Raw genomic sequence first — 24,596 nt, 5'->3', positions numbered from 1 at the left:
CGAACTCCTGACCTCAGGGGATCTGCCCACCTCGGCCTCCCAAAGTGCTGGGATTACAGGCATGAGCCACTGCGCCTGACCACCAGTTTATTTTAAGCTGATAAAAACTTAATTCTGATCACATAAAAGTTCTGTATTTTATTCTTTCCCCACTACATTTTGTTTTTTGATGTCACAGTTTACATCATATTATATTTTGTATTAATGAACAAGTTAATGTAACTGTAGTTATTTTATATACTTTTTTCTTTGAATTTTAAACCAATTGAACATAAGCTGGGCATGGTGGCTCCTGGCTGTAATCCCAGCACTTTGGGAGACTGAGGTAGGTAGAATGCCTCAGCCCAGAAGTTTAAGACCAGCCTGGGCAACATGGCAAAACCTCCTTTCTACTAAATAAATAAATAAATAAATAAAAGAATATAACATTTTACATGCGTAGGGGGTCCATGTATGTGTTTGTTACATACATAGAATGTGTAATGCTAAAGTCAGGATATTTGGGGTATCCATCACCTTGAGTATTTATCATTTCTATATGTGGGAAACATTTCAAGTCTTCTAGCTATCTGAGATTGTTGCCCAACTCTGCTATTGAACATTAGAACTTATTCCTTCCAACTATGTATTTGTAACCATTAACCAGCCTCCCCTTATCTCTCCTCTCCCACCCACACACCTTTCCCAGATTCTGGTATTATCATTCTATTTTCTATCTCCATGAGATCAATATTTTTAGCTCCCGCATATGAGTGAGAACATATGATATTTGTCTTTCTACGCCTGGCTTCACTTAACATAATGACCTCCAGTTCCATCCATGTTATTGCAAATGACTGTATCTCATTCTTCTTCTTTTTTTTTTTTCTCCAAGACAAGGTCTCACTCTGGTTGCTCAGGCTGGAGTACAGTGATGGTAATCTTGGCTCACTGCAGTCTTGACTTCCCGGGCTCAGGTGATTCTCCCATCTCAGCCTCCCAAGTAGCTGGGACCACAGGCGTGCACCACGATGCCTGGCTAAATTTTTCTATTTTTAGTAGAGACAGCGTTTCACCATGTTGCCCAGGTTGGTCTCAAACTCCTGGACACAAACAATCCACCCACCTCAGCCTCCCAAAGTGCTAGGATTACAGGCACGGATCTTATTCTTTTTATGGCTGAATAGTACTCTATTGTGTATATGTACCACATTTTCTTCATCCATTCATCTGTTGATGGACACTTAAGTTGATTACATATTTTTTCTATTGTGAATAGTGCTGCAACAAACATGCAAATGTAAGTAGCCCTTTGATATACTGATTTCCTTTCCTTCAGATAAATACCCAGTAGTGGGATTGCTATATCATATATAGTTCTATTTTAAGTTTTTTTTTTTTTTTTTTTGAGAAATCTCCACACACTTCTCCACAGAGCTTGTACTAATTTACATTTTCATCAACAGTGCATAAGAATTCCCTTTTCTATCCATTAACTTTTGTCTTTTTAATAATAGGCATTCTTACTGGGTGGGATAAGATGATATTGCATTGTGGTTTTGATTTGCATTTCCCTGATGATTAGTGATGTTGAAAATTTGTTCATATACTTGTTTGGCCATTTGTATGCCTTTTTTTTTTTTTTTTTTTTTTTTGAGACGGCGTCTCGCTCCGTCACCCAGGTTGCAGTGCAGTGGCGTGATCTCGCCTCACTGCAACCTTCACCTCCTGGGTTCAGGTGATTCTCCTGCCTCAGCCTCCTGAGTAGCTGGGATCAGAGGCATGCGTCACCACACCCAGCTAATTTTTGTATTTTTAGTAGAGATGGGGTTTCACTGTGTTGGGCAGGCTCGTCTCAAACTCCTCAATTACAGCAGTGAGCCACCGCACCCACCCTTGTATGTCTTCTTTTGAATAATGTCTATTCATGTCCTTTACCTCACTTTTTGATGGGATTTTTTTAAATTGTTGAGGTGTTTGAATACTTTGTATGTTCCAGATATTAGTCCCTTGTAGAATGAATAGTTTGCAAATATTTTTGTCCTATTCACAGGTTGTCTCTTTAATTTGTTATTGTTTCTTTTGCTATGTAGAAGCCTTTTAGTTTAATATGGTACCATTTGTGTATTCGTGTTTTTGTTGTCTGTCTTTTTGAGGTTGTAGCCATTTCATCTTTGCCTAGACCAATGTTCTGAAGCATTTTCCCTATGTTTTCTTCTAGTAGTTTTATAGTTTCAGGTCTTATATTTAAGTCTTTAATCTATCTTGAGTTGATTTTTGTATATGGTGAGAGACGGGTTCAATTTTCTTCTTCTGCATATGGATATCTAATTTTCCTAGCACCATTTATTGAAGAGACTGTCTTTCCCCCAACTCATGTTCTTGATTGCTTTGTCAAGAATTAGTTGGCTGTAAATATATGGATTTATTTCTGGATTCTCTGTTTTGTTCCATTGGTCTATGTGTCTGTTTTTATACCAATATCATGCTGTTTTGGTTAATACAGGTTTGTAATATATTTTGAGTCAGGTAATATGATGCTGCCAGCTTTGTTTTTTGTTGTTTGTTTTGTTTTGTTTTGTTTTTTTGGTTTTTTTTTTTTTGCTGTTGTTGTTTTTGCTCAGGATTGCTTTGACTGTTGGGATTTTTTTTTCTAATCCTGTGAAAAATGACATCGGTATTTTGATAGCGATTGCATTAAATCTGATTACTTTGGGCAGTTTGGTCACTTTAATAATGTACACTCTTCTGACCCATGAACATGGGATGTCTTTTTTTTTTTAAATGTTTTCTTTAAATTCTTTCACTAGTGCTTTTTAGTTCTACTTGTAGAGAACTTTCACCTCCTTGATTAAATTTATTACTAGGCATTTTTTGTAGCTATTTTAAATGGGGTATTTTTCTTGATTTCTTTCTCAGCTAGTTCATTAATATACAGAAATGTTGCTGATTTTTGTATGTTGATTTTGTATCCTGCAAGTTTACCGAACTTATTTATTAGATCTAGGAGTTTTTTATGGAGTTTTGAGGTTTTTCCAGACATAAGATCATTTCATCAGCAAGGACTTCCTCTTTTCCAGTCAGGATGCCTTTTATTTTTTTCTTTTGCCTGATTCACATTGAGGTGCATTTATTCTTTGTAGCTTGTGCTTCACTCCCACCCTAGCCCTGGTGCTGCTGGGCCCCAGGGTAGTGCACAGTCTGTTGTGGACTAGGCTCTCAAAATGATGTCTTGCTGTATCTGCTGCTGATTTAGGAGTGTGAGACGCACACTCCTAAACATTTATATGTTTTCATATTGTTTGTTAGCATCCTTTTCTTTTATTAATAACTTGAGGAACTCTCCTCATCATTTTCTGTGGGGCAGTGGTGATGAACTCCCACCGCTTTTTGTTTGGGAAATAATTTCTTCTTTATTTTTGAAACATAGTTTTACTGACTATATTATGATATTCTTCTAGGCAGTTTTTTTTTCTTTCAGCATGTAGAATGTATCATTCCCAACCCCTTTTGGCCTGCAAGGTTTCTCTGCCGAGAAATCTGGTGATAGTCTTATGGATAATCTTATGGAGACTGCCTTTTATGTGATAAGTCGCTTTTCTCTTATTACTTTCATGATTCTCCCTTTTTTTGACTTTTGTTAATTTGATTATATTATATCTTAGTGAAGATCTCTTTACATTCAATTTATTTGGCTTTCTTTGGGCTTCATGGTCTGGATGTTCTCTTTGTTATCCAGATTGCAGAAGTTTTCTGTCATTCCCTTACTTAACTAAGATGTCTGACCCTTTCTCTTTCTATACTCCTTTTTATGAATCCTTCTGGGATTCCTATAGTTTTGTTGTTGTTGTTGTAATCGTTGTTTGTTTGCTTGCTTTATGGTGTCCCATAAATCCCATAGGCTTTCTTCACTCTTTTTCATTCTTTTTTTGTCCCTGTGATTGGATAATTTCAAATGGCCTGTCTTTGAGTTTGCTGATTATTCTGCTTCAGAGAGTCTTCTGTTGAAGCTCTCTGTATGGCCTTTTTTAGTTTCATCATTGTATTGTCCTGCTCCAGAATTTCTGTTTCATTCTTTTTTATGTTTCTTTTTATTGAACCTCTTCTTATTTTGTTTATATGTTTTCTGGTTTTGTTTAGTTGTCTGTGTTTGCTTGTAATTAACTGAGCTCCTTTAAGGTGATTATTTTGAATTCTTTTTCAGGCAGTTATAGATATTTATTTCTTTAGGATCGGTGACTGGTGCTTTAATTTATTCATTTGTTGGTATCATGTTTCCTTGATTATTATTAAAAACTTTTTTTTTTTTTTTGAGATGGAGTCTTGCTCTGTCACCCAGGCTGAAGTACAGTGGCGCGATCTCGGCTCACTGCAAGCTCTGCCTCCTGGGTTCATGCCATTCTCCTGCCTCAGCCGCCTGAGTAGCTGGGACTACAGGTACCCACCACCATACCTGGCTGATTTTTTTTTAAGTTTTTAGTAGAGACGGGGTTTCACTGTGTTAGCCAGGATGGTCTCGATCTCCTGACCTCGTGATCTGCCCGCCTCAGCCTCCCAAAGTGCTGGGATTACAGGCGTGAGCCACCGCACTCGGCCAAAAAAACATTTTTTTTTAGACAAGGTCTCACTCTGTCACCAGGCTGCAGTGCAGTGTTGTGATCATGACTCACTGCAGCCTCAACCTCCTAGGCCCAAAGAATCTTCCCACCTCAGCCTCCCATATCTGCTGGGACCACAGGCATGTATCACCATGCCCGACTAATTTTTAAATTTTTGTATAGATGGGGTCTCCCTATGTTGCCCAGGCTGGTCTTGAATTCCTGAACTAAAGTGATCCTTCCACCACAGCCTCCCAAAGTACTGGGATTATAGGTATGAGCCACTATACCTGGCCTTGATTATTTTTTATTCTTGTGGCCTTGGGTTGGTATCTGCACATTTGAACAAGTAGGCACACTTTTTCAATCTTTACAGACTTGCTTCAGCAGGGAAAGCCCTTCACCAGTCTGCCTGTCTAGTGATTCTGGATGGGTCATCTCATGAAGACCATGGGCAAATTTTCTGCTGGAGTTCTCAGGTATGCTGGCCTAGTGCCTGTGTCTGCATGGCCAGCCTGGAATCTGGGTTTGTGTGGTCCATCCTGGCACTGAGGCAGGCCATGAACTTGGGTAAGAGGCCAGCATAAAGCTTCGTGCCATGAGAACTGATCTGGCACTGAGGCTAATGGGGTCAGTCTCCCGTTGGGATAAGCCTAGAGCCTGGGACTGTGGGGGTGGGTCCATAACTGGGATGTGCCTGGAGGCTGGGTTCATGAGGCAAGCCTGGAGCTTTGGGCAATAGGAGCTAACTTGGTGCTGGGGCAGGCTTGAAGTCTGGGTCCACAGTGGTGGGCCTAAGACCTCCTGTTTTCTAGTTATGGTAAATTAAATGCAGGGAACAGTCAAAATGGAAGGGTTCCAGCCATAGATATAGTAAAAATATAGTTTAAAACCTCTTTGCTTATTTAAAAAGTTATTTGTGCTTGTTATAAAAACTTAAGCATCACAAAAATATGTATTATGGATTGTAAAGTAAGCATCCATTCCACACTCAAAAACAGAATCATTGAAATGCATTTGGTACGTCTGGCTCCCGCTCTCACAGCCATTGCAGTACATTGAGCTCCATAGAGACAGCGCCGGGGCAAGTGAGAGCCGGATGGGCACTGGGCGACTCTGTGCCTCGCTGAGGAAAAATAACTAAACATGGACAAAGGAGATCCTAAGAAGCCGAGAGGCAAAATGTCATCATATGCATTTTTTGTGCAAACTTGTCAGGAGGAGCATAAGAAGAAGCACCCAGATGCTTCAGTCAACTTCTCAAGAGTTTTCTAAGAAGTGCTCAGAGAGGTGGAAGACCATGTCTGCTAAAGAGAAAGGAAAATTTGAAGATATGGGAAAGGTGGACAAGGCCCATTATGAAAGAGAAATGAAAACCTGTATCCCTCCCAAAAGGGAGACAAAAAAGAAGTTCAAGGATCCCAATGCACCGAAGAGGCCTCCTTTGGTCTTCTTCCTGTTCTGCTCTGAGTATTGCCCAAAAATCAAAGGAGAAAATCCTGGCCTGTCCATTGGTGATGTTGCGAAGAAACTGGGAGAGATGTGGAATAACACTGCTGCAGATGACAAGCAGCCTTATGAAAAGAAGGCTGCAAAGCTGAAGGAAAAATACGAAAGGGATATTGCTGCATATCGAGCTAAAGGAAAGCCTGATGCAGCAAAAAAGGGAGTTGTCAAGGCTGAAAAAAGCAAGAAAAAGAAGGAAGAGGAGGAAGATGAGGAAGATGAAGAGGATGAGGAGGAGGAGGAAGATGAAGAAGATGAAGAAGAAGAAGATGATGATGATGATGAATAAGTTGATTCTAGAGCAGTTTTTTTTCTTGTCTATAAAGCATTTAACCTCCCTGTACACAACTCACTCCTTTTAAAGAAAAAAATTGAAATGTAAGGCTGTGTAAGATTTGTTTTTAAACTGTACAGTGTCTTTTTTTGTATAGTCAACACAGTACCGAATGTGTCTTTAGATAGCCCTATCCTGGTGGTGTTTTCAATAGCCACTAACCTTGCCTGATACAGTATGGGGGTTGTACATTGGCATGGAAATTTAAAGCAGGTTCTTGTTGGTACACAGCACAAATTAGTTTTATATGGGGATGGTAGTTTTTTCATCTTCAGTTGTCTCTGATGCAGCTTATATGAAATAATTGTTGTTATGTTAACTGAATACCACTCTGTAATTGCAAAAAAAAAAAAAAGTTGCAGCTGTTTTGTTGACATTCTGAGTGCTTCTAAGTAAACACATTTTTTTTAATTAAAAGAAAAAGAAATGCATTTGGAAGATTTAAGGAGTTTTTTTTTTTAAGTTTGTTTTCAAAATAGATTGCAGTTAAAAAAAGATTAATAGACTGAAGTAAAGCCAAAGAGTATACACAGGAATATTTGTAATTGGTGATCTCCTGTTATATTAGAGACAATGAGATAAATTGGTAAAATAACAGAAGACATTTGAATTGGATAGCATCCAAGAGAGCTGGATAAAACCCTGAAGATGTTCTGTAAAAAATAATATAACATTTGCCATAATAAATGAGATTTAATGACATTACTTCTTTGACTTACAGGTCAGAGACTAGGTCCTTATGCTTATAAATTCTTGAAGAAGAGAGTTCTTTGTAGGTTAACAAAGATGAGAGTATTTCTCAATGCAGAGAAAGGGAGCTCTGTGCTGCTTTTCTCCCAATAGGGATACAAACAGATCATAGTTTTTTCAGCATCCTTCTTTTATGGTTACAGTTTATATTATCTTTTTTTTTTTTTTTAAAAAGACCATAAATTTATTGTTGCTAGATTTGGGGGATGTTAATAAACGATTGTGTAAGCAGTATGTTAGGGAGGAGTAAATTTTTGAGATCCTTTTCCAGCACCATTTAAAATTCTCTAAATACTAATCTGAAACCTGTCTCTGTTGGTAAGTAATGTAAGTTGCTTTCTATTGGTCAGGAATAGTTTTTTTTTCTTGATGGAGTATCTCTGAGTTCGGAGGGAACTGTGTCTCTTTTCTGCCTGTATAAAACTTATTGTATACCTCTTTGAATTAAAAGAAAAACCCAGCAAAAAATATACTGTTGCTTTCTAAATTCATAGTGCTTAGGTTTAGTAAACCTAGATTATGTAATTTCTATACTGCATTTAAAAGACCTATCATATTTACCCTAAGGATAGTATTTAAATAGGGGATATGTTTATCTATTATTGTTTTGCCTTTACTGTATTTAGGTAGGAATATATATCACCAGAGGTCTTATATTGAGAAATAAAGGAAATAAAGAAATTATAAATGTGTTTACATGCACAAATATTGATGTTCCATCACACAAGACCAAAGGACATTTGTACCAGTTTTAATGTACTTAATATTCATTCCTTTATTTTCCTTCTCTTGTCAGCCTGAGGCCCTGAGAATCTGACATTATTAGGCAATGTGATCTAAGGGAAGATCTCAGAGCTGGCAGAAAATTTGTTAAGATAAACTGTAACCTGAATCACTCAGTTAACTACTATGTACCACAATATCCTCACCTGAAAAATAGGTGCAATATTATGCGTGTCACAGGCATGGAATGAGGATAACAGAAGAAATATAGTAGTTATTTGAAAAGCTAAGGGTGATAGCTTTACATATACTGTGATAAAATTATTAACTAAAAATCAGCATATACAAGGTTTATTTTTAATGGAAATGAAGGTATTAGCACCATCTAGTGGAAATATAATGAATTGTATAATAGCAATTTCAATACAGAAAATATTTAATATAGATAACTCTTTAGAGCTGGAAGAATCTTACAGATCACCTAATTAGTAATTTAGAGATTATGTTCTGTGGTGTCCTTAGATTCTACCAGAAGAGCCTCAGGACCTCCTTTAAGAGAAAGAAGAGTCTTTTCCACAATTCTCTAAGATTCTCATGTGGCTTCAAATAGAGAAGTTAGGCTTTAATCAGTTTTTTATATAATATGTCCTTGTAAGATTTTGTTTGAAAAAATGATTCTCCTTCTTAGAAAAAGTTTGAAAATGACTGGTTTAGATTACTCATCTTTGTACAGATAAGGACATATAAATTTAGAGAGCTTGAGACTTGTTTGAGGGTACATAGTTGGAACAATAGATCTCTAGTCTTTTAGGAATAGTTTTTCTCTAAAGGTCAGTAGTGATGTCCTTTCTTTTATTCCTGATTGTAGTAATTTGAGCCTTCTTTTCTTGGTCAATGTTGCTAAAGGTGCCCATTTTTTGATATATTGAAGCATAAACTTTTGGGTTTGTTGATTTTACTCTATTATTTTTTAGTGATCGATTTCATTTATTTCCACTGTAATCTTTATAATTTTCCCCTTCTGTGCTTGATTGCTCTTCCTTTTCCCTTTTCCTAAGGTGAAAGGTTAGCATACTGATTTGAGATCTTTTAAAATTATTGATGTTTATAGCTATAAATTTTCCTTTGACTGTTGCCTTAGCTGTACCTCCTAAATTTTGGTGTGTGCGTTTTCCTTTTTATTCATCTCAAGGTATTTTCTAATTCCCCTTGTAATTTTTTCTTTGACCCATTTGGTTATGTAGATGTGTGTTGTTAAATTTTCACATTTGGTAATTTCCTCATTTCTTTTTTGTTCTTGATTTCTAATTTAATTCAATGTAGACAAGTAACTACTATGGCCTTTTATGGCCTAGGATGTGTTCTATTCTGAAGAATGTTCTATGTGCAATTTAAGAATTTATAGTCTGCTATTATTGGGCAGAGTGTTGATATGGTTTGGCTGTGTGTCTCCACCCAACTCTCATCTCGAATTGTAATCCCCACATGTCAAGAGAGAGACCTGGTGGGAGGTGATTGGATCATGGGGCCGGTTTCCTCCATGATGTTCTCATGATAGTGAGTGAGTTCTCACGAGATCTGATGGTTTTATCAGGGGCTCTTCTCCCTTTGCCCTCTCTCTCTTGCCTGCTGCCATGTAACATGTGCCTGTTTCTATTTCTGCCATGAATGTAAGTTTCCCGAGGCCTCCCCAGTCATGTGGAACTGAGAGTCAATTAAACCTCTTTTCTTTATAAATTACCCTGTCTCAGACAGTTCTTTATGGCAGTGTAAAAATGGACTAATTCAAGTGCGCTACCAATGTCTATTAGGTCTAGCAGGTTTATAGTGTTCTTTGAGTCTTACATATACTTTTTGATGTTCTGCCTAGTTGTTCTATCTATTATTATTATTTTGGCCAGATATTTTATTTATTTTTAATTTTTGTGGGTACATATTAGGTATACATATTTATGGGATACATGAGATGTTTCAATTCAGGCATGCAATGTGAAATAATCACATCATGGAAAATGGGCTATCTATGACTTCAAGCATTTATCCTTTGTGTTACAAACGATCCAATTATACTATTTTAGTTATTTTAAAATGCTCGATTAAGTTCTTATTGACTATACTCACCCTGTTGTGCTATCAAATAGTAGGCTTTATTCCTTCTTTTTAATTATTTTTTATAACCATTAATCATCCTCACCTCCCCTCACCAAACCACCCCCTAAACCCTTTCCAGCCTCTGGTAACCATCCTTCTACTCTCTGTGTCCATGTATTCAATTGTTTTCATTTTTAGGTCCCACAGATAAGTGAGAACATGTGATGTTGGTCTTTCTGTGCTTGGCTTATTTCACTTAACATAATGATCTCCAGATTCATTTACGTTGTTGCAAATGACAGAATCTCATTCTTTTTTATGGCTATATAAGACTCCACTGTATAAATGTACCACGTTTCTTTATCCATTCATCTATCTATGGATACTTAGGTTGTTTCCAAATCTTGGCTATCGTGAGCAGTGCTGCAATAAACATAGGAGTGCAGATATCTCTCCAATATACTGATTTCCTTTCTTTTTTTAATTATAATTTAAGTTCTAGGGTACATGTGCACAATGTGCAGGTTTGTTACATATGTATACATGTGCCATGTTGGTGTGCTGCACCCATTAACTCGTCATTTACATTAGATATATCTCCTAATGCTATCCCTCCCCCAGCCCCCCACCCCATGACAGGCCCTGGTGTATGATGTTCCCCTTCCTGTGTCCAAGTGTTCTCATTGCTCAATTCCCACCTGTGAGTGAGAACATGCGGTATTTGGTTTTCTGTCCTTGTGATAGTTTGCTGAGAATGATGGTTTTCAGCTGCATCCATGTCCTTACAAAGGACATGAACTCATCCTTTTTTATGGCTGCATAGTATTCCGTGGTGTATATGTGCCACATTTTCTTAATCCAGTCTGTCATTGATGGACATTTGGGTTGGTTCCAAGTCTTTGCTATTGTGAATAGTGCCACAATAAGCATATATGTGCATGTGTCTTTATAGCAGCAAGATTTAAATCCTTTGGGTATATACCCAGTAATGGGATGGCTGGGTCAATGGTATTTCTAGTTCTAGATCCTTGAGGAATCGCCACTCTGTCTTCCACAATGGTTGAACTAGTTTACACTCCTACCAACAGTGTAGAAGTGTTCCTATTTCTCCACATTCTCTCCAGCACCTGTTGTTTCCTAACTTTTTAATGATCACCATTCTAACTGGTGTGAGATGGTATCTCACTGTGGTTTTGATTTGCATTTCTCTGATGGCCAGTGATGATGAGCATTTTTTCATGTGTCTGTTGGCTGCATGAATGTCTTCTTTTGAGAAGTGTCTGTTCATATCCTTTGCCCACTTTTTGATGGGGTCGTTTTTTTTTTTTTCTTGTAAATTTGTTTGAGTTCTTTGTAGATTCTGGATATTAGCCCTTTGTCAGATGGGTAGATTGTAAAAATTTTCTCCTATTCTGTAGGTTGCCTGTTTACTCTGATGGTAGTTTCTTTTGCTGTGCAGAAGCTCTTTAGTTCAATTGGATCCCATTTGTCAATTTTGGCTTTTGTTGCCATTGCTTTTGGTGTTTTAGACATGAAGTCCTTGCCCATGCCTATGTCCTGAATGGTATTGCCTAGGTTTTCTTCTAGGGTTTTTATGGTTTTAGGTGTGACATTTAAGTCTTCAATCCATCTTGAACTAATTTTTGTATAAGGTGTAAGGAAGGGATCCAATTTCAGCTTTCTACATATGGTTAGCCAGTTTTCCCAGCACCATTTATTAAATAGGGAATCCTTTCTCCATTTCTTGTTTTTGTCAGGTTTGTCAAAGATCAGATGGTTGTAGATGTGTGGTATTATTTCTGAGTCCTCTGTTCTGTTCCATTGGTTATATATCTGTTTTGGTACCAGTACCATGCTGTTTTGGTTACTGTAGTCTTGTAGTATAGTTTGAAGTCAGGTAGCTTCCAGCTTTGTTCTTTTGCCTTAAGATTGTCTTGGCAATGCGGGCTCTTTTTTTGTTCCATGTGAACTTTAAAGTAGTTTTTTCCAATTCTGTGAAGAAAGTTATTGGTGGCTTGATGGGGATGGCATTGAATCTATAAATTACCTTGGGCAGTATGGCCATTTTCATGATATTGATTATTCCTATCCATGATCATGGAATGTTCTTCCATTTGTTTGTGTCCTCTTTTATTTCGTTGAGCAGTGATTTGTAGTTCTCCTTGAAGAAGTCCTTCCATCCCTTGTAAGTTGGATTCCCAGGTATTTTATTCTCTCTGAGGCAATTGTGAATGGGAGTTCACTCATGATTTGGCTCTCTGTTTGTCTGTTATTGGTGTATAAGTATGCTTGTGATTTTTGCACATTGATTTTGTATCCTGAGAATTTGCCGAAGTTGTTTATCAGCTTAAGGAGATTTGGGGCTGAGACGATGGGGTTTTCTTTCTTTTTTTTGAGACAGAGTCTCGCTCTGTCACCCAGGCTGGAGTGCAGTGGCTGGATCTCAGCTCACTGCAAGCTCCGCCTCCTGGGTTTATGCCATTCTCCTGCCTCAGCCTCCCGAGTAGCTGGAACTACAGGCACCCGCCACCTTGCTCGGCTAGTTTTTTGTATTTTTTAGTTGAGACGGGGTTTCACCATGTTAGCCAGGATGGTCTCCATCTCCTGACCCGTGATCCACCCATCTCGGCCTCCCAAAGTGCTGGGATTACAGGCTTGAGCCACCGCGCCCGGCCGATGATGGGGTTTTCTAAATATACAATCATGTCATCTGCAAGCAGAGACTATTTGACTTCCTCTTTTCCTAATGGAATACCCTTTATTTCTTTCTCCTGCCTGATTGCCCTGGCTAAAACTTCCAACCCTATGTTGAATAGGAGTGGTGAGAGAGGGCATCCCTATCTTGTGCCAGTTTTCCAAGTGAATGCTTCCAGTTTTTGCCCATTCAATATGATACTGGCTGTAGGTTTGTCATAAATAGCTCTTATTATTTTGAGATATATCCCACCAATACCTAATTTATTGAGGGTTTTTAGCATGAAGCGCTGTTGAATTTTATCAAAGGCCTTTTCTCCATCTATTGAGATAATCATGTGGTTTTCGTCTTTGGCTCTGTTCATATGCTGGATTACGTTGATTGATTTGCTTATGTTGAACCAGCCTTGCACCCCAGGGGTGAAGCCCACTTGATCATGGTGGACAAGCTTTTTGATGTGCTGCTGCATTCGGTTTGCCAGTATTTTATTGAGGATATTTGCATTGATGGTCATCAGGGATATTGGTATAAAGTACTCTTTTTTGGTTGTGTCTCTGCCAGGCTTTGGTATCAGGATGATGTTGGCCTCATAAAATGAGTTAGGGAGGATTCCTTCTTTTTCTAATGATTGGGATAGTTTCAGAAGGAATGGTACCAGCTCCTCCTTGTACCTCTGGTAGAATTTGGTTGTGAATCCGTCTGGTCCTGAACTTTTTTTGGTTGGTATGCTATTATCACCTTATTTCAGAGCCTGTTATTGGTCTATTCATGGATTCAATTTCTTCCTGGTTTAGTCTTGGGATGGTGTGTGTGTTTAGGAATTTATCCGTTTCTTCTAGATTTTCTAGTTTATTTGCATAGAGGTGTTTGTAGTATTCTCTGATGGTAGTTTGCATTTCTGTGGGAGTGGTGGTGATATCCCCTTAATCATTTTTTATTGCATCTATTTGATTCTTCTCTCTTTTCTTCTTTATTAGCCTTGCTAGCGGTCTATCAATTTTGTTGATCTTTTCAAAAAACCAACTCCTGGATTCATTGATTTTTTGGAGGGTTTTTTGTGTCTCTATCTCCTTCAGTTCTGCTCTGATCTTAGTTATTTCTTGCCTTCTGCTAGCTTTTGAATGTGTTTGCTCTTGCTTCTCTAGTTCTTTTAATTGTGATGTTAGGGTGTCAATTTTAGATCTTTCCTGTTTCTCTTGTGGGCATTTAGTGCTATAAATTTCCCTCTACACACTTCTTTAGTGTGTCCCAGAGATTCTGGTATGTTGTGTCTTTGTTCTCATTGGTTTCAAAGAACATCTTTATTTCTGCCTTCATTTCGTTATGTACCCAGTAGTCATTCAGGAGCAGGTTGTTCAGTTTCCATGTAGTTGAGCAGTTTTGAGTGAGTTTCTTAGTCCTGAGTTCTATTTGATTGCACTGTGGTCTGAGAGACAGTTTGTTATAATTTCTGTTTCTTTTATATTTGCTGAGGAGTGCTTTACTTCCAACTATGTGGTCAATTTTGGAATAAGTGCGATGTGGTGCTGAGAAGAATGTATATTCTGTTGATTTGGGGTGGAGAGTTCTATAGATGTCTATTAGGTCCGCTTGGTGCAGAGTTGAGTTCAATTCCTGGATATCCTTTTCAACTTTCTGTCTCGTTGATCTGTCTAATGTTGACAGTGGGGTGTTAAAGTCTCCCATTATTATTGTGTGTGAGTCTAAGTCTCTTTGTAGGTCTCTAAGGACTTGCTTTAGGAATCTGGGTGCTCCTGTATTGGTTGCATATATATTTAGGATAGTTAGCTCTTCTTGTTGAATTGATCCCTTTACCATTATGTAATGGCCTTCTTTGTCTCTTTTGATCTTTGATGGTTTAAAGTCTGTTTTATCAGAGACTAGGTTTGCAATCCCTGCTCTTTTTAGCTTTCTGTTTGCTTGGTATATCTTCCTCCATCTCTTTATTTTGAGCCTATGTGTGTCTTTTCACATGAGATAGGTCTCCTGAATACAGCACACTGATGGGTCTTGGCTCTTTATCCAATTTGCCAGTCTGTGTCTTTTAATTGGGGTATTTAACCCATTTACATTTAAGGTTAATATTGTTATGTGTGAATGTGATCCCATCATTATGACGTTAGCTGATTATTTTGCCCATTAATTGATGCAGTTTCTTCCTAACATTGAAGTCTTTACAATTTGGCATGTTTTTGCAGTGACTGGTACCGGTTGTTCCTTTCCATGTTTAGTACTTCCTTCAGGAGCTCTTGTAAGGCAGGCCTGGTGGTGACAAAATGTCTCAGCATTTGCTTGTCTGAAAGGATTTTATTTCTCCTTCACTTATGAAGCTTAGTTTGGCTGGATGTGAAATTCTGGGTTGAAAATTCTTTTCTTAAGAATGTTGAATATTGGCCCTCACTCTCTTCTGGCTTGCAGAGTTTCTGCTGAGAGATCCACTATTAGTCAAAGGGCCTTCCCTTTGTGAGTAACCTGACCTTTCTCTCTGGCTGCCCTTAACACTTTTTCCTTCCTTTCAACTTTGGTGAATCTGACAATTATGTGTTTTGGAGTTGCTTTTCTCGAGGAGTATCTTTGTGGCATTCTCTGTATTTCCTGAATTTGAATGTTGGCCTGCCTTGCTAGGTTGGGGAAGTTCTCTTGGATAATATCCTGAAGAGTGTTTTCCAACTTGGTTCCATTCTCCCTGTCACTTTCAGGTACACCAATCAAATGTAGATTTGGTCTTTTCACATAGGCCCATATTTCTTGGAGGCTTTGTTCATTTCTTTTTACTCTTTTTTCTCTAAACTTCTCTTCTCGCTTCTATTCATTCATTTGATCTTCAGTCACTGATACACTTTCTTCCAGTTGATTGAGTGGGCTACTGAAGCTTGTGCATTCGTCACGTAGTTCTTGTGCCATGGTTTTCAGCTCCATCAGGTCTTTTAAGGATTTCTCTACACTGGTTATTCTAGTTAGCCATTCATCTAATCTTTTCTCAAGATTTTAGCTTCTTTGCAATGGGCTCGACTTCCTCCTTTAGCTCAGAGAAGTTTGATCATCTGAAGTATTCTTCACTCAACTTGTCAAGTCATTCTCCATCCAGCTTTGTTCCGTTGCTGGCGAGGGGCTGCATTGCTTTGGAGGGAGAGAGGCGCTCTGATTTTTAGCATGTTCAGCTTTTCTGCTCTGATTTTTCCCCATCTTTGTGGTTTTATCTACCTTTGGTCTTTGATGATGGTGATGTACAGATGGGGTTTTGGTGTGGATGTCCTTTCTGTTTGTTAGTTTTCCTTCTAACAGTCAGGACTCTCAGCTGCAGGTCTGCTGGAGTTTGCTGGAGGTCCACTCCAGACCCTGTTTGCCTGGGTAGCAGCAGCAGAGGCTGCTGAACAGCGAATATTGCTGAACAGCAACTGCTGCCTGATCGCTCCTTTGGAAGCTTCATCTCAGAGGGGTACCGAGCCGTGTGAGTTGTCAGTCTGCCCCTAGGAGTTATCTCCCTGTTAGACTACTTGGGTCAGGGACCCACTTGAGGAGGTAGTCTGTGTAAGGGTAAACTGAGGCTGGAGCTGACCCGGGAACGAAGACACAAGGCAAATGGCAGTGAGAATAGCTTTTTTTTTTTTTTTTTGAGACGGAGTCTAGCTCTGTCGCCCAGGCTGGAGTGCAGTGGCGCGATCTCGGCTCACTGCAAGCTCCGCCTCCTGGGTTTACGCCATTCTCCTGCCTCAGCCTCCCGAGTAGCTGGGACTACAGGCGCCCGCCACCTCGCCCGGCTAGTTTTTTGTATTTTTTAGTAGAGACGGGGTTTCACCGTGTAGACCAGGATGGTCTCGATCTCCTGACCTCGTGATCCACCCGTCTCGGCCTCCCAAAGTGCTGGGATTACAGGCTTGAGCCACCGCGCCCGGCCGAGAATAGCTTTTATTAGGTCTTGCGGGCGAGGTTCCTCAGTCCAAAGGCGTGGGCCGAGGAAGTCGCACTGAGGGAGGAGGGTAGGGGCTTTTTATAGGTAGGGAAGCTGGTTGTGCAAACAGGGCCTGGGGGGTCTTGAAACTACTAGGGCAGGAGTTGAGTAAAGGTCATGCGGAAGGGGTCTTTGGAAACTGTCAACCGAAACTGCTGTTTACGAACTTGTGGAATGCAGGTGAGCTGCAGGTCATGGGGGAGTGTGGTTGCCCAGCCAGAACTCTGACGCATGTAAGTCTGTGGGTGTGTACAAGGGTGAAGGGAGTCTTTAACAAAACGCCTGCTACGCGGGGTAACGCCGCCATGTTGGGTCTAGATTCCTGCCTAACAGTCTGTTCGTTCTCAGATCTCAAACTTCGTGCTTGGAGAATCACTACTCTCTTCAAAGCTGTCAGACAGGGAAATTTAAGTCTGCAGAGGTTTCTGCTGCCTTTTGTTGGCTATGCCCTGCTCCCAGAGTTGGAGTCTACAGAGGCAGGCAGGCCTCTTTGAGCTGCAGTGGGCTCCACCCAGTTCCAGCTTCCTGGCTGCTTTGTTTACCTACTCAAGCCTCAGCAATGGCGGGCGCCCCTCTCCAGCCTCGTTGCTGCCTTGCAGTTCAATCTCAGACTACTGTGCTAGCAATGAGCGAGGCTCCATGGGTGTGGGACCTTCTGAGCCAGGTGCGGGATATAATCTCCTGGTGTGGCATTTGCTAAGACTGTTGGAAAAGCGCAGTATTAGGGTGGGAGTGACCTGATTTTCTAGGTGCCGTCTGTCACAGCTTCCCTTGTCTAGGAAAGGGAATTCTCTGACCGCTTGCACTTCCCGGGTGAGGTGATGCCTCGCCCTGCTTAGGCTAATGCTCGGTGGGCTGCATCCACTGTCCTGCATCCACTGTCCTGCACCCACTGTCTGACAAGCCCCAGTGAGATGAACTAGTACCTCAGTTGGAAATGCAGAAATCACCAGTCTTCTGCGTCACTCACTCTGGGAGATGTAGACTGGAGCTGTTCCTATTTGGCCATCTTGGAACTGCCCCCTGTGATTTCCTTCCTTTTGGGCATAGAAACAGAAGTGGGATTGCTGGATCATATGGTAGCTCAATTTTTAGTTTTTTGAGGAACCTCCAAACTGTTCTCCATAGTGGTTGTACTAATTTACATTCCTTCCCACCAACATTGTACAAGGATTCCCTTTTCTCCATCCCTTTTCTCCACACCCTCGCCAGCATTTGTTATTGCCTGTCTTTTGGATATAAGCCATTTTAACTGAGTGGAGATGATCTCATTGTAGTTTTGATTTGCATTGTTCTGACGATCAAAGACATTGAGCATCTTTCATGTGTCTGCCCGCCATTTGTATGTCTTCTGTGAGAAATGTCTAAATCTTTTGCCCATTTTTGATTGGATCATCAGATTTTCCCCTATAGAGTTATTTAAGCTTCTTATATATATTCTGATCATTAACCCCTTATTAGATGGGTAATTTGCAAACATTTTCTTCAGCTCTGTGGTCATTTCTTCATTTTGTTGATTGTTTCCTTTGCTGTGCAGAAGCTTTTAAACTTGATGTGATCCCAGTTGTCCATTTTTGCTTTTGTGCCAGAGCTTGAGGGGTATTACTGAAGAAATCTTTGCCCAGACTGATGTTATAGAGACTTTCTCCAATGTTTTCTTGTAGTAGTTTCATAGTTTGAGGCGTTAGATTTAAGTCTTTAATCTATTTTTGTTTGATTTTCATATATGATGAGAGATAGGGGTCTAGTTTCATCCTTCTGCATATTGAATTCTGCAGCACCATTTCTTCAAGACTCTTTCTTTTCTCCAGTGTATGTTCTTGACACTCAAAATGAGTTCACTGTTAGGTGTGTGGATTTGTTTCTGGGATTTCTATTCTGTTCCATTGGTCTATGTGTCTGTTTTTATGCCAGTACCATGCTATTTTGGTTACTATAGCTCTGTAGTATAATTTGAAGTCAGGTAGTGTGATTCCTCCAGATTTGTTCTTTTTGCTTAGGATAGCTTTGAACATTCTGGGCGTTTTGTGGTTCCATATAAATTTCAGGATTGTTTTTTTCTATTTCTGTGAAGAATGTCATTGGTATTTTGGTAGTGATTGCATTGAATCTGTAGATTACTTTGGATAGTATGGACATGTTAACAGTATTGGTTCTTCCAATTCATTAACATGTAACATCTTTCCACTTTTTGGTGTCTTCTTCAATTTCTTCCTTTGAGATGGAGCTTGCTTGCTTGGTTTCCTTCCTTCCTTCTTTCTTGCCCTTCCTTCCTTCCTTCCTTCCTTCCTTCCTTCCTTTCTTTTCTTTTCTATCTTTTCTATCTTTTCTTTCTTTCTTTTCTTCTTTCTTTTCTGTTTTTGAGATGGAGTCTTGCTCTGTCACCCAGGCTGGAGTGTAGTGGTGCAATTCTCAGTCCACCGCAACCTCTACCACCTGGGTTCAAGTGATTCTTCTGCCACAGCCTCCTAAGTAGCTGAGATTACAGGCACGCACCACCATGCCCAGCTAAGTTTTGTATTTTTAGTAGAGCCAGGGTTTCACCATGTTGGCCAGGTTGTCTGGAACTCCTGACTTCAAGTGATCTGCCTTCCTCAGCCTCTCAAAGTGCTGAGATTACAGGCGTGAGCCACCACGCCCGGCCCTCTTCAATTTATTTCATCAGTGTTTTATAGCTGTTGTTATAGGGATCTTTCACTTCTTTGATTAATTGATAGGTGTTTAATTTTATTTGTGGCTATTGTAAATAGGATTACTTTTTAAATATCTTTTTCACATTGTTCACTGTTGGCTTATAGAAATGTTACTGATTTTTATATGTTGATTTTGTATCCTGCAACTTTACTGAACTTTTAAATCAGTTTTAATAGTCTTTTTGATGGAGTCTTTAGGTTTTTCCAATGTGAGATTATATCTTCTGCAAGCAAAGATATTTGACTTCTTTTTTTCCAAAGTGGATGTTCGTCATTTTTTCCTCTTCCCTGATTGCTTTAGCTAAGACTTCCAGTAGTATAATAGTGATGACAGTGGGCATCCTTGTTGTGCTCCAGATCTTAGAGGAAAGGCTTTCAGTTCTTCCCCATTCCTTATAGTACTAGCTGTGAGTCTGTTATATATGGCTTTTATTATGTTAAGATATGTTCCTTGTATCCCCAGTTTTTTGAGGGTTTATATCATGAAGGGATGTTGGATTTTCTCAAATGCTTTTTCAGCATCAATTGAAATGATCATATGGTTTTTATCCTTCATTCTGTGGATGTGATATATCACATTGATTGATTTGTATATGTTGAACAATGCTTGCATCCCAAGGGGGGAATCACACTTGGTCATGATGATCTTTTTAGTATATTGGGTTTGTTGTTGCTGCTGTTGTTTTGAGACAAAGTCTTGCTCTGTCACCCAAGCTGGAGTGCTGGAGTGCAGTGGCATGATCTCCATTCACTGCATCCTCCACCTCCTGAGTCAAGCGATTCTCGTGCCTCAGCCACCCAAGTAGCTGGGATTACAGGCATGTGCCACCACGCCCAACTAATTTCTGTGGTTTTAGTAGAGATGGGGTTTCACCATGTTGGCCAGGCTAGTCTTGAACTCCTGGCCTTAAGTGATTCGCCTGCCTCGGCCTCCCAAACTGCTGGGATTAAAGGTGTGAGCCACAGTGCTTGGCCATATATTGTTGAATTTGATTTGCTAATATTTTGTTGAGGATTTTTGCATCAATATTCATCAGAGATATTGGCATGTAGTTTTCTTTTTTTAATGCATCTTTATCTGGTTGGTATCAGGGTAATACTGGCCTCGTAGAATGAGTTTGGATATATTCCCTCCTCCTGTATTTTTCAGAACAGTTTGATTAGGATTGGTATTAGTTCTTTAAATATTTTATAGAATTCAGCAGTGAAGTCATTGGGTCCTCAGCTTTTCTTGACTGGGAGACTTTTTATTATAGCTTTGATCTCATTACTTGTCGTTGGTGTGTTCAGGTTTTGGATTTCTTTATGCTTCAAACTTGGTAGGTTGTTTGCTTCTAGAAATTTTTTCATTTCTTTAAATTTTTCAATTTATCGGCATATAGTTGTTCATAGTGGCCACTAATTATCCTTTGAATTTTTGTGGTATCAGTTGTGTCTCCACTTTGATCTGTTATTTTAATGTTTGTATCTTTTGTATTTTTTTCTTAGATAGTCTGGCTGAAGTTTTGTCAATTTTGTTTAACTTTTCAAAAAGCTGCAATTTTGTTTCATTGATCTTATGTGTTTTTTTTTATTTCAATTTTATTTATTTCTGCTCTGACCTGTATTATTTCTTTTCGTCTGCTGATTTGGGGTTTGGTTTGTTCTTGCTTTTCTAGTCCTTAAAGGTGCATTGTTAAGTTGTTTATTTGAATTTTTTTTTCTTTTTTGATGTAGGGAGTTATAGCTACAAACTTCCCTCTTAACTTTTTTTTTTTTTTTTTTTTTGCTGTATTCCATACATTTTGGTATGTGATGTTTCTATTATCATTTGTTTCCAGAACTTTTTCAGTTTTCTTCTTAATTTCTTCATTGACCCACTGTTTTCATGTATATGTATAGTTTCCAAAATTCTTGTTGTTGATTTCTAATTTTATTCTATTGTGGTCAGAGATGCTCGGTATCATTTTACATTTTTGTGTATTTACAACTTGTTTTGTGACCTAACATTTGGTCTTTGAGAATGATCCATGTGCTGAGGAAAAGAATGTGTATTCTGTAGCTGTTGGATGAAATGTTCTGTGAATATCTATTAGATCCACATGTTCTATAGTGCAAATTAAGTCTGATGCTTCTGTTTTGATTTTCTGTCTGGAAGATTTGTCCAGTGCCGAAAGTGGGGTGTTGACATCTACAGCTATGATTGTATTGAAGTCTATGTCTCTCTTTATCACTGATAATACTTGCTTTATATATCTGGGTGCTCCAGTGTTGGGTGCATATATATTTAAAATTGTTATATCCTCTTGTGGAATTGTTCCCTTTATCATTATATAGTGACCTTCTTTGTCTCTTCTTATAGTTTTTGTCTTGACATCTATTTTGTGTGATATAAATATCAGCACTCTTGCTCTTTTTTGGTGTCCATTGGCATGAGATATTTCCACCCCCCACCACTTTAACTATTTTTTTAAATTTTTTGTTTTATTTCAATAGTTTTTTGTTTGTTTGTTTGTTTTGTTTTGTTTTTGGTACAGGTAGTTTTTGGTTACATGGGCAAGTTCTTTAGTGTTTTTTTTCTGAGATTTTGATGTACCTGACACCCAAGCAGTGTACACTGTACCCAATATGTAGTTTTTATCCCTAAGCCCCCTTCCATCTTCCTCCATCTGAGTCCCCAAAGTCCATCATACCATTCTTATGTTTTTGCATCCTCATAGTTTAACTCCCACTTATAAGTGAGAAGACACGAGATTTGATTTTTCATTCCTGAGTTACTTCACTTAGAATAATGGCCTCCAAGTCAATCCAAGTTGCTGCAAAGGCCATTATTTTGTTCCATTTTATGGCTGGGTGTATATACATTTTCTTTATCCACTCGTTGGTTGATGGTCATTTAGGTTGGCTCCATTTTTTTTTTATTTTTTTATTTTTTGCTATTGTGAATTGTGCTGCTATAAAAATGTGTGTGTGTGTGTTTTTGTATGATTTATTTTCCTTTGGGTATATACCCAGTAGTGGGATTGCTGGATCGAATGGTAGTTCTAATTTTAGTTTTTTGTTTTGTTTTGTTTTTTGTTTTGAGACAAGGTTTGGCTCTATCTCCCAGGCTAAGTGCAGTGGCATGATCTTGGCTCACTGCGACCTCTGCCTCCCAGGCTCAAGCCATCCTCCCACCTCAGCCTCCTGAGTTGCTGGGAGTACAGGCACGCACCACTACACTGGCTAATTTTTGTATTTTTTGTAGAGACGGGATTTTTCCATGATGCTCAGGCTGGTCTCGGACTCCTGAGTTCAAGTGATCTGCCCCCTCAGCCTCGCAAAGTGCTGGGATTACAGGCATGAGCCATCACGTCTGACCCTCATTTTAGTTCTTTAAGGCAGCGGTCGTCAACCTTTTTGGCACCAGGGACCGGTTTCGTGGAAGACAATTTTTCCATGGAGCAGGGGTGGGGGATCGGCGAGGGGGAAGGGTTTCTGGATGAAACTCTTTCATCTCAGATCATTAGGTAATAGATCCTCATAAGGAGTGTGCAGCCTAGATTCCTTGCATTCGCAGTTCACAATAGGGTTCGTGCTTCTGTGATAATCTAATGCTGCTGCTGATCTGCCAGAAGGTGGAGCTCAGGCAGTAATGCTCACTCGCCCACCACTCACCTCCTACTGTGCGGCCTGGTCCCTGCTTTAGGAGCTTCGACTCCCTGCTTTTAAACTTTTTTTCCTGTTTATATCTTATTGTACTGTCTATGTCTTGAAAAGTTGTTGTAGTTATTATTTTTGATTAGTTTGTTATTTAGTCTTTCTACTTAAGATAAAAGTAGTTTGCACACCACAGTTACAGTGTCATAATATTCTGTGTTTTTCTGTGTACCCACTATTACCAGTGAGTTTTGTATCTTCAAATGATTACTTATTGCTCATGAACATCCTTTTCTTTCTGATTGAAGTACTCTCTTCAGCATTTCTTGCAGGACAGGTCTGGTGTTGATGAAATTCCTCAGCTTTTGTTTGTCTGGGAAAGTTTTCATTTCTCCTTCATGTTTAAAGGATATTTTTGCTGGATATACTATTTTAGAGTAAAAGTTCTTTTCCTTCAGCAGTTTAAATATGTCATGCTACTGTCTCCTGTCCTGTCAGGTTGCCATTGAAAAGTCTGCTTGATGTACTGGAGCTCCATTGTATGTTATTTTTTTCTTTTCTCTTACTGCTTTTAGGATCCTTTCTTTATCCTCAGGCTTTAAAAGTTTGATTTTTAAATATCTTGAGGTAGCGTTCTTTGGGTTAAATCTGGTGTTCTATAACCGCTTTGTATTTGGATATTGATATCTCTTTCTAGGTTTGGGAAGTTCTCTATTATTATCCCTTTGAATAAACTTTCTTTTTTTATTATACTTTAAGTTCTAGGGTACATGTGCACAACGTGCAGGTTTGTTACATAGGTATACATGTGCCATGTTGGTTTGCTGCACCCATCAACTTGTCGTTTACATTAGGTATTTCTCTTAATGCTGTTGTACGATGTTCCCTGCCCAATGTCCATGTGTTCTCATTGATCAACGCCCACTTATGAACAAGAACATGTGGTGTTTGGTTTTCTGTCCTTGTGATAGTTTGCTGAGAATGATAGTCCAGCTTCATCCATGTCCCTACAAAGGACATGAACTCATCCTTTTTATGGCTGCATAGTATTCCGTGGTGTATATGTGCCACATTTTCTTAATCCAGTCTATCATTGATGGACATTTGGGTTGGTTCCAAGTCTTTGCTATTGTGAATAGTGCCACAATAAACAGATGTGTGCATGTGTCTTTATAGCAGCATGATTTATAGTCCTTTGGGTATACACCCAGTAATGGGATCGCTGGGTCAAATGGTATTTCTAGTTCTAGATCCTTGAGGAATCACCATGCTGTCTTCCACAATGGTTGAACTAGTTTACACTCCTACCAACAATGTAAAAGCATTCCTATTTCTCCACATCCTCTCTAGCGTCTGTTGTTTCCTGACCTTTTAATGATCACCATGCTAACTGGTGTGAGATGGTATCTCATTGTGGTTTTGATTTGCATTTCTCTGATGGCCAGTGATGAGCATTTTTTCATGTGTCTGTTGACTGCATGAATGTCTTCTTTTGAGAAGTGTCTGGTCATATCCTTTGCCCACTTTTTGATGGGGTTGTTGTGGTTTTTTGTAAATTTGTTTGAGTTCTTTGTAGATTCTGGATATTAGCCCTTTGTCAGATGGGTAGATTGCAAAAATTTTCTCCTATTCTATAGGTTGCCTGTTCACTTGATGA

At 39.1% G+C, this 24,596-nt stretch overlaps 1 protein-coding gene and 1 pseudogene across 1 annotated transcript in view; both read left to right on the top strand.

Annotated features, from left to right (window-relative positions):
* Window positions 1-24,596, top strand: part of TEX11 (testis expressed 11) — a 320,825-nt gene that overhangs the window by 75,857 nt on the left and 220,372 nt on the right.
* LOC117077195 lies at window positions 5,607-6,770 on the top strand (annotated as a pseudogene).

This window comes from Trachypithecus francoisi, unplaced genomic scaffold, assembly GCF_009764315.1.
Source record: "Trachypithecus francoisi isolate TF-2019V2 unplaced genomic scaffold, Tfra_2.0 Lachesis_group6, whole genome shotgun sequence".
Lineage (NCBI taxonomy): Eukaryota > Metazoa > Chordata > Mammalia > Primates > Cercopithecidae > Trachypithecus > Trachypithecus francoisi.
The sequence above is the reverse complement of the archived record's forward strand: the minus strand, read 5'-3'. Positions and strand labels throughout refer to the sequence as shown.